General features: G+C 33.1%; 1 protein-coding gene across 3 annotated transcripts in view; it reads right to left on the reverse strand.

The window, feature by feature from the left end:
• Positions 1–16,797, reverse strand: part of LOC141395099 (uncharacterized) — a 325,045-nt gene that overhangs the window by 147,921 nt on the left and 160,327 nt on the right. For all 3 annotated transcript variants that reach the window (XR_012410541.1, XM_073970524.1, XM_073970525.1), the window contains one exon: positions 7,051–7,072. The gene's annotated coding sequence lies outside the window, so the exon portion shown is untranslated. The remainder of the gene's footprint in view (positions 1–7,050; positions 7,073–16,797) is intronic.

Raw genomic sequence — 16,797 nt, forward strand, 5'->3', positions numbered from 1 at the left:
TTGCTCTTATTGTTCATTCGGTTTCACAAGCTCATATAGTTCAATCAGTTTATGTAACATCAGTTGTCTCTCTCTCTTTTATTGGTGAATAAGAAATGTCATAGCGTCATTTCGTTTTCCATTTCTTACTAAACTGATCTTTGCCGAATACAACAAAAAAATTATGAACAGTCAGTAAACAGCAATTGGAGTATTTTTTAATTTGCAAAACGTACCGATTGGAAATTTGTTTTAAATAGTTGTAATCTACCATCTTTCGGTGGCAAACAATAAAATTGTTGTTTTCTATTGTTTAAATGAAGAAGCACAAACGATATGAGCTGAGTGAACGAGTGTGAGGGTGGGTATACATATAAAGGTTGGTACTAAAAGGAACTATGGAACTAAATGAACGACCTAGTTCATTTTGCGGAACGGAGCGGAAAAGATCGAACCGCAAAAGGAACGAGATTGCTCAATTATAATTTCCTGGAGTATAATAATTCAATCAATCAAAATGTTTTATATTTAATATGTTTTTTTTTTATTTTATAATTACTAACCCTATTTTAGTAATTGTGTTTTGGAGTAGTATAGTCATCACTCACTTAAGTTAATTTAAAATTTATTTGTTATCATGGCATTATATTGTAGTGTGCAGCTTAAAGTTCGCAAGACTGGGCATATGAGAATTGAAATAAATAAATAAAAAAGAGAAAAATGTTCCAATTTTTGGGTAACGAGACAAACCTAAAATGGTTTAGTCCATGCCATGTCATGCACTGTCTTTGTCGACATGACATGACAAAACATCTATGCTATTATCCTATGCAGCATAATTTTCCCTCAAAAGCTTTTAAATTGTCCATGTGCATAACTTTATTATGTATGAGAATCATAGACGAAACCCCCATCCTGTACATATTAACTCTTATCTATTATACCTATAGTCCATTCAATGAATGAAATTGAGTCAACCCAATGTGTATAAAGAAATGTTACTTTGTTAAAACAACAACAACAGGGCAAAAGTAATAAACAATTATTATAGATAGCAAATATTTAGCAAACCAATGAACCATCCATAAATATGGAGGAGATAAGACAGACTATATGCGAAGTCTGTCGAAGTTATGGATAGTCATATAAAGTCATGCACTGCCTTTAACGGCCGAACATGACATGACATCGATTATTTGGGTGAAAATTGTCACATCTGCGATTCTTCAGTATGTTTGAATATAATAATTCTATTTATATGTACTACGGAAGTATTTTATTTACAAATATAAAACTAAATTTATGACAACTGTTACAATAAAACCTTTTTAATGAAGTTGGAGCGTTATGGCATAAGAGGTAAAAGTCTTGATTTGATCAAAAGTTTTCTGATCAATAGACGACAGTTCGTGCAAATCGGTGAGGTTAGAAGTTCTATATCCATGGTGAATTGTGGGGTTCCCCAGGGGAGTATTCTGGGGCCACTTTTGTTTATGATCTACCTCAATGATATTAATAATCTTGACTTGGAAGGTTCAATTGTAATGTTTGCGGATGATGTATCAGTTTTCTATCCCTATCGGTCAGAGAATGTTCTTAAAGCCCAAATGGAGAGAGATGCAGTGTTAATATTTGAATTTGTGAGGCTAAATGGATTAGTCTTGAACTCGAATAAAACAAAATTGCTGCGATTTCGGCCTGTTTCTACTTCTATAAACGACAATTTTGAAATTTTTGTGAACGGAGATTTTATAAAAGAAGAAACAAGTCTTACTTATTTAGGTATTAAACTTAGGAGTAATCTTAAATGGGATGACCATATTAGATTCTTGAAATCCAAAGTGTCCTCTGCCGTGGGAATATTATATAAATTTAGGAGAAAACTTAATATCAATACTAAAATGATGATTTATCAGGCATTGATCCATAGTCACCTTGAGTATTTGGCTATTGTTTATGCTCATAAAATGAATTCAGAACTAAAGTCTTTACAGACTGCTCAAAACAGGGCTTTGAAATGTGTGTATAATCTTGATAGAAGGCATAGTACATTATCGTTATACAGAGATTATGCGAAAACTGTTTTACCAATACGTGGAATATACAAGAAACAGTTACTAATATATGTATATAAAACAGTTCATAACATTGGGAATAGATCTATATCTATTGCTCTAAATTCAAATAATTTTAACACTAGAAACTCTTCTAACTTGAGAACTGCGAGATGTCGCTTAGAGTCCACACGACAAAGAATTGACTACTCTGGTTGTATAGAATACAATTGCTTACCACCCGCCATAAAAAATAGCACCACATTGTCTATATTTAAGAGTAGAGTCAGAGAATTTTTACTTTCAAATGTTGAACTGCTTCTATCCTAATTTTGATTATTGAACACTTTTTATTCGTTATAATTTTTGTATATTTAACTTAAATTTGGAAATTAAATTTGAATATAGATTAGTAATATATTATACTATTTATATAAATTTTGTCTTGTTGCCAATTTGCTCCAATAAAGCCTTATGAGGCGCGGGGCAAAAATTATTTTTGTATGAATATTAATGTAAATAAATACTGAATACTTAAAAAAAAAAAAAAAATATGACGAAACCGACAACCTACACTGAAAGAAAAATGCTTCGTTGCATCAATGAACGGGTTTCATTGATTATTTTTCATTGATGCTATGAAATGTTACATTAATACAATGAAACGTTTCGTACATGCTATGAAACCTTACGTTACCTAAAATTTAATGATTTTTGGTTTCACAGCATAATTGAAACGAATTTAATTAGTGTAATGAATCTTTTTATTTCTTTAAATTTAAGAAAAACATGTAAGTATTGAAATTATGCTAAATAGAATGTGTTTAAAGAAACTAGTACGCAAACATCGTTTGAAAATTATGGAAAATTTGATATATTTGATGTTTTTGGTTGGCTCCAAAAATTAATGAAACAGTTTCATTAAATAAATGAAACAGTTTCATGAAATTAATGAAAAAGCTTCATTAAATAAATGAAAAAGCTTCATTAAATAAATGAAGCAGCTTCATTAAATAAATGAAACAGTTTCATGGCTCCAAAAATAAATGAAACAGTTTCAATTAATAATTGAAACAGTTTCATGAAATAAATGAAACGGTTTCATTACATAAATGAAACAGCTTCATTAAATAAATGAAACAATTTCACGAAATAAATGAAAAATTTTTGAATTCCCTAGCGAAAATAAGGTCTGCTGTAATGAAGTCGTATCTATATTATCTCCCTTATATTATCAATTTTCTTCTAAACAGAACACATTTATAAATTTTCCACATGCAAATGCATGTATGGAATCACATACATCCATACATACTAATGCATGAATATTTGCAAAAACTAGCAGAAGCGTCACTAACAGCGTACCTGCACAAAAATTCTTTAATGTCCGCAATTGGCTTTGATATACGTACAAGACATATTCATTCTCATTGAAATAGGTTTGTCTCATTTTTTCTATTCGTGTATCAAGACTTATTCTCTCTGTATGTTATTCTCAGTTGTTCTTTGTTATTTATTTCATTGTTGTTATGAAGTAAATTACAGAAAATGTAAATATTAGGTAAACGATTTCTTGTGGTTTTAATGCATTCAGTTATTCTTTATACCCCCCTCAGCATTTATGCTAACGAGGGTATATACACTTTCATATGGGCAAAATGTGCCTCATCGAAATAATGGTTTTTAGACCCCAAGTATGTTTGGACGAAATGTGTTTCAGACAATTTGGAATCGATTGAGCAATGTCCGTCCGTCCGTCTGTCTGTCTGTCTGGCTGCCTGGAGCGCACGATAACTCTCGAACGGATCAATCGATTCGATCCAAAATTTGGCTTTCGTAATATTTTGTCCAAACTTAGTTTATGTTCGAAGATGGGTTATATCGGTCCACTCCTTCCGGTACCTCCCCCACAAAAGTTCGAAAATGTTCGGAAAATTTGTACGTACGATAACTCTTGAAGGGAGTAACCGATTAATTCCATACTTTGCAAATCGTGAAATGTCTACCAGAAGCTGACTGATACTTTTTTACTTGTTTAAGTTGATTTTCATTTATATATTTTTTCTTTGTAATGGAGGCAAGCAATAGAAAATCTAAAGATGAGTGGGATGACGGGAAAGTGTTGTTGTTGACCAATGATGTAGTACTCCCTTAAAAGAAGTACACCCTTATCCTAACATCGTGCACGTACACTGGTGATGGCTTAGAGTTGGTGTTCAGCAGTAAAAGTTAAAGGTAAGTTTATGTTCACAGAAAAAAATTTGTAGCCATTTGCTAAACAAATTCAAATATTCAATCAAAAATTCATAAATTTTCCGGCGATAAAAAAAATTGTCATATTGACAAAATTCGATAAAATTATTTGATCACAAAGTAAAAATACAGGTTGATAAAATAAAATTGTAATATTGATTAAAATATTTATCGATTTGTTTATTTTGAACTGATAAATTATTTCACATATTGACAAAAATATTTATCAAAATATTCCACATTTTGCTTGATAAAAACAAAATATTTTCTTGATTAAAAAATTTTTGAATGCTTTTTTTCCAATCGATAAAAAAATATTTATATTTACAATTATTTTGTTGTTTTTTTTTTTTTTTTTTTGTTAAATACAAACCCAAAAGCCACAAAAAAGATACATACACACATTTATAAATAGTGGTGGTTATTTATTTAATTGAAATGCCAAGTACAAAAGCAACAATGATCAACTAATGATCAGTGGAATGACGGAGACTGTGCGTGGTCAAAGAAGCACTACTTCCTTAAGAAACAAAATATTTTATCCCAACATTATGAACGTTTACAAGGGATAACGAAGCGGCAAAAGTTGAAGGTACGTTATTATTTAGAAAACTATTTAATTTGTTAACGGTTTGTTCATTCTTTAAATTTTACTTATATAAAATTACGCGTTGTATCCATGATTGCAATAAAATGAATTAAACATATTTAGCATGAAATGACTTTATAATATAAATGAAATTCTACGTTACAATAATGAAATGTGTCATTGATTTTGAACCGACGTAAGGTTTCATTGCATTAAAGGAGAAGTTTCATTGTATTATTGAAAGTATTTCATTACATTGATGAAAGGACTTATTGCATTAAAGAAGAAGTTTAATTTTATTAATGAAAAAGTGTCATGGTATTGATGAAAATATTTCATTACATTAATGAAAGTGCTGCATTGCATTAATGAAAAACATTTATTGCATCAATGAAGGAGATTCATTGCATTAATTAACAAATTCGTTAATTTTACTTCAATGAAACATTTTTCATTTATTCAATTATGCTCTACGTTAGCTCAAAATCAATGACAAATTTCATTGATATAACGTAGGATTTCATTAATATTAAGTAGCTTTTTCTTTCAGTGTATAAACAAGTATTAACTCTTATCATGTATAGCTCCAAACTCTTTATCGTAGTAAACACAATTCATTGAATGAATGAAATTGAGTCAATCAAGGTGCATTGAAAAATCCCACATTGTAAAAAATAACAACAACAAGGTAAAAGTAATAAACAATTATAGATAGCATTTGGTGCAAATATTTAGCAAACCAATGAACCATCGTTGTATAAATAAATATTGGACAGATAAGGCATATTTTGAGGTTTATAAGGGGTATATATAGTCTGTTAATATTTAATATCTAAAGTATAAAGGGGGTTCGAATGCCACGATACATTGACAAGAATATAAACTGAAGATACACATGTGATTTTTAAATGTAAGTAACGATTAAATTAATTTCTTTCGTTCTTTCCACAAGAGAAGCTAAGATAACCAGAACCTGTATGACATGTCCTTAGAAACTTATTACAACATGTTTGCTGTTAGATTGACCGATACGTTGACATTTCAGTCATGTCTTTTTATTTATTTTTTTCTATTTTTTTTATTTCCAGATGCTGTCCTATAATTCTAGGAAAGCAGTACAATCCAAATACGCCTAGAATTTATGTAAAATTTTGACATAAATTATTTATTCTGTTTTCACATTAGTTGAAATAATTGTATATAATAATATCTGTGTTTCCTGGGCCCAAATTATGACACATGAACAATTAAATTTAATTAACGATGATAATCTTCCTGTATCAACACTCTGAGTTTTACCTAAGGGTTAACTACGTTTCCTTTATTAGCACACAATATATTACCAACTTGTTTTTTTGTTGTTTCTATTTTTCTCAAATGATCATTTAATACGAATTTCTAATCTGATTGAAAGTGAAAATAAAACGTGATTGATTTTTTTTGTCTTCATTTTCTTCTTACTCTAGTCTCTTATGGGCGGGTGTGTCCATTCCACAATATTCAATGAAGGGAAATTATTTTTCAATGACCATCCATTCATCCACAACATCTACTCCAAATTTTTGGGTGTACCACCATCGTCGTCGTCGTTTGTAATTCATTGATCTGATTTAGATTGGACTTTAATTACCACTTCAATTTTGCTTGTTTTTTTTCGCAATTTCTTAGTTTTTGCAATGTTTTATCTTTTCGTGGTTTACTGGTCGCTTGGTGGCGCCCCAAAATGTTCAAATAAAACTCAATTAAGTTGAAGGTAATTATTAATCGTTGTCGAACGATAAAAATCAAAATTAGGGGAAATGCATTAGTGGATGACGATGATGATGACGACGATTAATGTAAAATTGTAGTGGGTGTGTTTTTGGACAAGAAATTGCACAAAGTAGAGAAAGTTGTTTGAATGATTTTAATTGGGGGAAAAAGGGTTGGGATTTTTGGGAAAGTCAAATAAAAAATTGATCAAAAGAGATTTTACCTAGACTTGAATAGTGGAAAGAAAAGTAATTGAACAGTGATGTACAACGTAACATATAACAATGAGTGAGGTAGACTATTTTTTGGGAGTTCGATGGATCCGTATAACAATACCTTTCCTAGTAAATTGAGGACAAAAGTGCGATCTGACACAATTCTAATATCGCCATATTTGAAATTCTCCTCATATCAGTAACTTACCTTAGAAGAATTTAATGGATGTCTGTAAAGAAATGGAAAAAAAGAAAAATGGTCAGTAAATAGAAATATTGGTGTTAGAAATTTTAATATAAATTAATTATACCCTCAGCATTTATGCTAACGAGGGTATATCAGGAATATTGTCAATTATTTCATATTCCATTTCAGAAAAAAAGGATAATTTTTTTTCGCGCTACATCAACGATTTTTCATATGTAGGTTAAGAAAAAAATTCCCAGTACGAATCTGGTCGCGAGCCAATTTTTGGTTGTTGCGGACAAAAGTTATGGCGGCTTTATTTCGCTTTTTAAGATAGAAAATATAATAAAAACGCTAATTATTTTAATGAGCACAATTGTTACAAAAAAGTTCTCTCGAAGTGACTTCAGCGAGTAGATTGCATAATACCTGCAAAATGTTACACAGAATTCGCGGAATGTACATAAAATTGATAAATTATTGAATGCAAGTAAATATTTTTCAAAATTAAGGCCCATTTAGTGCTCATAAAATTACATAAAATTTTTTTGTGGATCAAAACTTCACGGCGAATCAAATGAGACTACGATCATACAGATTGGTGTTATAGTTTCGATGTTACAAGCAAAATAAGCACATATTTTGGTCAAAAAAAATAATTTTTTGTTTGAAAAATTATTTTTTCACATGCATTATGTAGTAGAAAATATTGTAAAAATCTGTGGAAATACTTCCTTCATTTTGCATAAATCTCCCCAGAAAATAGACGGATTTAGCTTTATTGACATTCATATTAAAGCCTTCCCATTAGGGAAGGTAATTGAGTTGATGGGGATATATCTTAAAGCTTCTGAAATGGAAATACAGGTCAAATACCCCATTTTAATTTATATGCATTTTAAAATACGTGTAAATCGCGTAATTATCAAAATCATTTTGTCCGCATGTGATTTTCATGTACAGCAAGACCATATCTATTAAGTTGTATATATTTTTCGAAATATAATTTTGACGCTAAGATGTAGCATCGGCCGCATGTTAGCATTAAAAAACCTATAAAATATCGCTAATTTGCGCAAAGTGCATACATGTTTTGTCCGCATCCGATTTCAGTGTGCACCATGAAAATCTACATCGATATATATCTATTTAAAGGCGATCAATCAAGAACCGTGGATGTAGCATCACACACTATTTTTTGGGATAAAATGAATGTAGCTTCCTTATCAGTGAAGTTTTCAAATCTCTGTTTCAGCTAAAAGGAAGATGCTGCACTAGTTTTTTCATTGCAGTGGAAACGATCCGCAGAAAACGCGATAAAATACGCGATATTTTCAAAAACAATTTTAGGTGATTTTTCTACTTTGGAATTTCTCGTAACTCGCGTTTTAGTAGATGGATTTTCACGAGGAATGATTTATTGGATCCGGAACGTAAAAAACTAAAATGTGCAATGGAGTACGAGGTATTCTAGAGACAATTGCAAATATTAGACCCAAAAAATATGATTTTTTGAAAAATGTTCGCACAAAATTTCCGCATTTGGATGCAGATTTCTATGAAGCTGTGCAGACTACATTCACAATATACGTATCAAATAACTCAGAATCGCAAGTACTACAATCCTATATATGATTTTTTGAAAAATTTTTGAAAATTTCAAAAAACACTGTAAATCTGGCTTCAAAATGTCAGCATCATTTAATGATAGAAGCAGGTAAAATTTTGAAAAGTAATACATTAGTGAGATGATCCTTATTTAGTTTGCTTCTACTTTTACTTTGACAGGAAAATCGTGAGAATTGTGGTTTACTCACAAATCGAGAGAAAACAAAATAAGACATGGTGGCTTCAACCCATTTATACCCATTTTTTAACATAAATATAGCCACAGCTTCCACGTAAATTATCTTTTAAGGCCAATATTTTTTGCCACGTCCAAAAACATTTCATTTTATCTAAACATATTTAATTTGTATAATATACAATCACATGTCGCGTGTTCTAAAATGGTAAACCTTGGCTTCAGCTATGTTAAATTTTCAAAAATATTGGTGATATACGTTTTCATACGGGCAAAATGTGCCTCATAGAAATAATGGTTTTATACCCCAAGTATGTTTGGACGAAATGTGTTTCAGACAATTTGGAGTTGATTTAGCCATGATGTAGATGATATTCCAATACGGACTCTATCGGTCCACTCCTTCGGGTACCTCCCACACAAAATGTCGGAAAAGTTCAATTTAGGACCTGCTATCGAATCGCTTCGTTTTTTGTTGTAACAACTTGTACTTGCTGCCCCCATTACGACGGTGCAAGTTTTTTCAGGGGCAAGTCCATACTTCCTGAGAAAATGATCTGAAAGCTGTGAAACCCCACTTTAGCACCATGAGCTCTGGATGGAGCGCGCGGTACCTCTCGAACGGAGAAATCGATTCGATCCAAAATATGGCTATGGTAATATTTTGCCCAAAGTTGATTCAAGTTCTAAGATGGGCCATATCGGTCCACTCCATCAGGTACCTCCCCCACAAAAGTTCGAAAATGTTCGGAAAAATTGTGCTACCTTTAGTAACCGATTTGATCCATACTTTCCACATCGTAATATTTCTACCAAACATAGATCATATCCCAATATGGACTCTATCGGTCCACTTCTTCGGGTACCTGCCACACAAGATTCCGGAAAACTGCAGGATGGGACCTCCTCTCGAATTGTTTTGATTTTTCTTGCAACATGTTGCACTCAAGGCCCCTATTACGATGGTTCATGTTTTATAGGTGGCAAGTCCATACTTCTTGAGAAAATGAGCTGAAAACTGTAAAAAAAACCCCTACGGCCAGCATGTGTGTGGCTAGTGCGACGGTAACTCCCGAACCGGATACTGCGCTGGTCCACACTATACATATCGTAATATTTCTTCGAATATTATATGAAATTCGAAGATTATGCTTATAGGTCCTCTCCTTCCGGTACCTTCCCAACAAAAATGGACTATGTCGGTCCGCACGATAACTCTTGAAGGGAGAAACCGATTTGGTCCATACTTTGCACATCGTAAAATTTCTACCCGACTTAAATGAGGTTCCAATATGAACTTTGGGCACCTCCCACACAAAATTTCGGAAAAGTTCAGTTTAAGACCTGCTCTCGAATCGCTTTTGATTTTTGTTCTAGCAACTTGTATCCACTGCCCCCATGCGACGGTACAAATTTCATCAGGATCAAGTCCATACTTGTTGATAAAATAGCCGGAAAGATGCAAAGAAACCTTATGACAACGTGTGTAGTGATTGGAGCGCAAGATAACTCTCGATCGGATCTGCCGATTGGGTCCAAAATTTGGACATCGTAATATTTTGTCCAAACTTAGTTTAAATCATATCGGTCCACTCCTTCAGGCACCACCCCCACAAAAGTTCAAAAATGTTCGGAAAAATTGTGCGCACGATAATTCTTGAAGGGATTGACCGATTTGGTCAATACTTTACTTACTTACTTAGCTGGCCCATTACAGAACATTTGTTCCATAGGCCGAACTAAGAAAAGATCTCCAATTCTGCGTACACCGCCAAGCGGTTCGAATTTATACGCCTTTTTAGCGGGTTCATCATCGCTCATTCTTATTATATGGCCTAGCCAACGTAATCGCTGCATCTCGATACGTTTAACAATATTGATGTCGTTGTATAGCAGATACAGCTCGTGGTTCATACGACGTCGATATTCACCGTCAACGCAGATTGGTCCGTAGATCTTTCGAAGAATTTTTCTCTCAAACACACCAAGCACTGCCTTATCTGTTTGCGCAAGTACCCAGGCTTCGGAACCAAACATCAGCATGGGTAGTATCAGTGTTTTGTAGAGCGTTATTTTTGTTTGACGAGATGTGGCTTTGTTTTTAAATTGCTTACTTAAGCCAAAGTAGCATCTGTTAGCCAATACAATTCTTCTTTTTATTTCACAACTGATGTCGTTAGTTGTGTTTACGGCGGTGCCGAGGTAGACGAAGTCTTTTACTACCTCAAAAATATAGGAACCAACGTCGACAGTTGGCCGGATCTCTATGGACGCATTGCGCGTCGACACTATCAACTTAGTCTTCCCGCCGTTTACCGCCAGACCCACTTTAGCAGATTCTCCTTCGACCTTCATAAAGGTATCTGTTACTTCTTTTACTGATCGTCCCATGATGTCTATATCATCAGCATAAGCAAGTAACATGTAGCTATTGGTGTAGATTGTGCCACTTCTTTTGACGTTTGCCTCTCGAATAACCTTTTCCAGCAGGATGTTGAAGAGATCACACGAGAGGCTGTCTCCTTGCCTGAAACCTCTTTTGGTACAAAATTCTTCGGAGAGGTTCTTTCCTATTTTAACTGAGGATCTCGTGTCAGTTAAAGTCATTTTAGAAAGCCGAATGAGCTTTGCGGGGATACCATATTCAGACATGGCCTGGAATACCTTTGAACGTAGTGGGCTGTCGAAGGCTGCTTTATAATCGACAAAAAGGTGGTAGGTGTCGATCTGTATCTCTTGTGTCTTCTCCAGCTTTTGCCGCAGGGTAAATATCTGCCAGGTCTAAAGCCGCTTTGGTATGGTCCAATTATCTCGTTGACCATAGGCTTTAGTCGTTCGCACAATATCCCTGACACGATCTTGTAGGCAATAGGTAGTAGACTTATGCCCCTATAGTTAGAGCATACAGTCTTACCTCCTTTCTTGTGACGGGGTACAGGATACTCAGGTTCCAATCGTCGGGTACTCGTTCTTCCTGCCAGATGTTGCTAACTAGCTGATGAATACACCTTATCAGCGTGTCGCCTCCGGTTTCGAACAGCTCGGCTGGTAAGCCATCGCCTCCTGCTGCCTTATTATTGCTGTCTTTACCTCATCTTGACTGGGCGGTATACATTCAATACCATCTTCTGGGATTGGATCTCTGGTATCTTCGTCGTCTTCGCTGGATACCAACAGGGTTGAAAAATGCTCTTTCCATATCCCGAGCACACTGTCTGTATCAGTTACCAAATTACCTTGCTGGTCTCTACAGGGAGGAGGTACATCTCGACTTTTTCACACTCCCGCTTTTCCATCTCCCTCTTTTTCCTGCGGAAAAGACGTTTCTCCTCTCTCCTTTTCTCCCGATATCTCTCTCGTGCGCTACGCGTTGCTACGGATTGTAATGTAGCCCTATATGCCGCATTTTTCTCTTCGGTAGCAGCACGACTCTCCTGATCATACCATGGATTCCTTGGTGGAGGTCTCTGGTATCTAAGTATGGATCTTGCATGGAGTGGGCAATACTTTGCCATTGAGCTGCTATGTTATCGGGATGAGGAGTGCTTTGATTAAGCAATTGGGTTAGTTGAGTGGAATATGCTGTGGCTATCTGTTGTGATTGCAGCTTACCGATGTCTAACTTTCGTGTTGTGTCTGTTCGTACTTTGTTTGCTACGTTTAACCGGATGCGTACCTTTGCTGCAACTAGGTAATGGTCCGAGTATGTTTGCTCCTCGGAACGAACGCACATCCAACATGCTCGATGAATGTCTTCCATCTATCACAACGTGATCAATTTGATTACTTGTTCTTTGATCTGGAGACAGCCAGGTGCCCTTATGAATATCGAGATGATTAAATCTGGTACTGCTAACTACCATGTTTTTTGCAGCTGCAAAGTCTATCAGCCTAATACCATTGTCAGATGTTTCACTGTGGAGACTGAATTTCCCGACTGTTGGGCCAAAGATATTCTCCTTTCCAATTTTGGCATTAAAATCGCCTAGAATGATTTTAATGTCATGGGCAGGACAACGGTCATAAGTTTCTTCTAAGCTCTCATAAAATATATATTTGGTCTGTTCGTCCTTTTCTTCAGTGGGAGCATGAGCGCAAATAAAGTTGATGTTGAAGAATTTAGCTTTTATTCGAATTGCAGCAAGTCTTTCATTCACTGGGGTGAAGTTGGATACCAGATGTTTTAGTCTTCGACTAACTACGAATCCGCAACCAAACTCATGCTTTACGTCATGGCAGCTATAATACAGTGCGTCACCTTTAGGTGTTGCCTTTCCCAATCCATCGTATTTCCTGTATGGCAGTAATATCGGGCTTGTACTTTTCAAGTACGTCTGTCAATGCGAAGACTGCACTTTCTCTATAAAGAGTGCGAACATTCCAGGTGCAGTTTCGCAGATCATGGTCCTTAAAACGATTGCGGGGTTCGTCAACTTTAGAGGGGTTTGTTTTTCTTTTTTTCCAGGGTAGGGTTACTAACCCGACGCCCAAACCCAAGCTTTTAACGTTCTTATGGGTGAACGCACGACACATGTTAGCTCACTACCTTTAACGGATGTTTAAGGCAGTTCCCCAGGTGACACCACGGGGAGGTCAGTGTCCACTTGAGGTGAAAGAGGGACCAAGATAAATCCTGGGCTTTGCCATGTTAAAACAGGTCGGGACCGTTCCTTGGTATCTTCCATCCCCTACGTCACCCATATATTTATTTTATATTTTATATAATACATAAAATATAAAACATAAAATGTGAAATATAAAAAAATAAAATATAATATATTAAATATAAAATGCAAAATATAAAATTACATTTTATATATTATATTTTATTATAATATATAAAATGTAATTATATTATGTAATTATATTTTATATATTATATTTTATTTTTATATTTTACATTTTATATATTATATTTTTATATCATACTTTATATTTTACATTTTATATATGTATTATATTTTTTATTTTATTTTTTATATTATATATTTCATATTTTATACTATACATTTTATATTTTATGCTTTATATATTATATTTTTTGTTTCATATTTTATATTTTATTTTTTGTTTCATATTTTATATTTTATTTTTCATATTCTATATTCCATATTTTAGGTTTTATATTTTTTATTTTATATATTATATTTAATTTTTATATTTTACATTTTATATATTATATTTTATATTGTATATATTATATTTCATATTTAAAATTTTACTTTTTATATAGTATATTTTATATTTTTTGTTATATATTTTATTTTTTATTTATATTTTGTATTTAACATTTTATATTTTATAGATTATATTTTGTATTTTATATTTAATATTTTATATCTTATGTCTTATATATTATATTTTTTATTTTATATGTTATATTTTATAATTTATAGTTTTAACTTTGTGTTATTTTATAGTTCATATTTTACATTTTAAAGAAAAGTAAATATGTCGTTTAAGTTTTTCTTTATTTCGCAAAATTTCCCAGAAAATGTCATCATGTCATGCTGTTGAAAACTTTCTTCTAATAGCCTCTTAAACCTAATTTGTTTATTGGCTAAAACAGAAAGGAAAGAAGCGAAAAAAACTTTCATTTTCCACATGTAAATACTGAAAACCCCCCAACAAAACATGTGTGGAAAAAACAGAAAATATTTCCATCATCTTTGTGTTATGGGGGTTTTCTAGCAAATACATACATCATAAAGAAAATGAAATTTTTATTTGCAAAAAATAAAAAATGAGAAAAACAAAAATTCCAAGTCATGAAGTCGAAAACTACATATTCACGTTTTACTCAACAGCTTTTGTGGCTTTATTAGCGAATCTGTTTCCCCTTTGATTCTCGCTATGAAAAACACAGCGGAGTGTGTTGCTGCAGCTTAAGATTTCCTAATAGGCAATTGTCATTCTTCGATATAAATATGTCTGAACAAAATGTTGCAAGCGATACCTTCAACTCAACATCAAAGTCGAATATCGATGTTTGAAAAGCTAATACTCACTACCAATTCGCTGTGTGGAGCTAGAAGACATGTTGCAGAGTTGTGGCAAAAACAAAAATAAAAACATTTGAACATAAATCTTTAACCACATTTGCCAAGAGGTTTAGACTACAGACAGGCCAGACGTAAAACGACTACCTACCAATAACTATAGTTTGCTGGTTATTTTAGATGGAGACGGATAGATACAGACTTAATGTCTGCTGGTTATTACAGTGGCTACAAGAGGATAATATGAAGTTTACCTATTCTGGCCCAATATTTTATTTTGCCCAAGCTGGCAACATCTTCAACACTAAAGGACAGAAATGACAACAACCTGAAAGTTTCTCAGTGACAACAGCGCCGACAATAATCAGGAAGTTTTGCAAAGCTGTTGATTCCACAGCCCCGATAACAACAACTCTGTCCACAGTGTAATTTATTATGCCAAGCTGTGACTTAATTACTTTGCCCAATTATGTCGCATAATTTGACAAGTGCAAAAATATAAATATTTAATATGTTTACGAAAATTAAAAATTTACAACACTTTTTTTCAAAACACACACAGATGCACACAAACCAAAAGATTGAGATCAAGTTGTTAACATCGACGACTTAACTTTAACATTTCATTTCACGTACAAAATGCTTTAAGGCGATTACTCAGCTGTTTAATTTTTTCCCCGCTTGCGAATGAATTTTCTTTTTGCATGTTGAATGCTACCTAACCGAAAAAATAAAAAAAAACTCCAAACAGATTTAACAACTTGTTGGGGTGTTAAACCAAAAGAAAAAAATTAAGCTTTCAATTAAGATGTGGGTTGACTGTCTCTTAAATGCCAACATGAATTGCAAAGATAAGGATGATAGACATCGTGGTATTGGTGACAGGAAGACAAGACAAAATGACAGTCTCACAATGGTGCTTAGGTGCTTGCTTTGGGTTGATGGAATTTGTACCACTGTACAGGAGTCGACAGAATCACTTGCGTAATAATGTTCGCTATAATTTCAAAAAAAAAATGTTTCAATTTGTGGTTACACTCATTTGCAAGACACTTTCAATCTCTCTTTCAGTGTTGGGCGGTCTTTTGTGGTGAAAGGAATTTTAGTTTTGGCCACAAAAATCGATTAAAAATTTAATAAGAAAATTGATTTCTTGTGGTTGTTTAGACAACAACATATTGTGATTTGATTTTGTCAATGAATATAACGGAAATTTGAAAGAAAGAAGAAGACCTTTACTTCTTGATTGCAAAGAGAGTATTTTTAGGAGGATAAGAAGGAAAGATCTTTAAAATGTGTTTTAAGATTCGAAGGTTGTTTGGATCCAAAAGTTGTTTTTACCAAAGGATAAGATGATTTTTAAGAATATTTTCCATAGGCATTTTAAAAAGGAATAGCGATTTTTAAAAAATATTTTCCCAAAATGATCGTGAATGTTTAAAAATATTTTTCCAAAGGACTTGGGGATTTTTAAAAATATTTTTTGAAAGGGGTAGAGGATTTTTAAATTTTTTTTCCAAAGGACTCGCAGATTTTTATAAATATTTTTCCACAAGACTCGTGGATTTTTAAAAATATTTTTCGAAAAGGAAAAAAATCCAAAGGATTCGAGGATTTTTAAACAAATTTTATTTTAAAACTATTTTTCCAAAGGAATCGTGAATTTTTAAAAATAATTTTGCAAAGGAATCGTGGGTTTTTAAAAATATTTTTCACAAGGAATCGTGGATTTTTTAAAATAATTTTCCAAAGAAATCGTGGGGTTTTAAAAATATTTTTCCCAAGGAATCCTGGATTTTTAAAAATATTTTTCCAAAGGAATCGTGAATTTTTAAAAATAATTTTCCAAAGGACTCGTGGATTTTGAAAAATGTTTTTCCAAAGGACTCGTGGATTTTGAAAAATATTTTTCCAAAAGACTGGTTGATTTTTAATAAATTTTTCAAGACTCGTGGATCTCGTAGA

Source organism: Musca autumnalis, unplaced genomic scaffold (assembly GCF_047663935.1).
Source record: "Musca autumnalis isolate F117 unplaced genomic scaffold, ASM4766393v1 scaffold_2, whole genome shotgun sequence".
NCBI classification, from domain to species: domain Eukaryota; kingdom Metazoa; phylum Arthropoda; class Insecta; order Diptera; family Muscidae; genus Musca; species Musca autumnalis.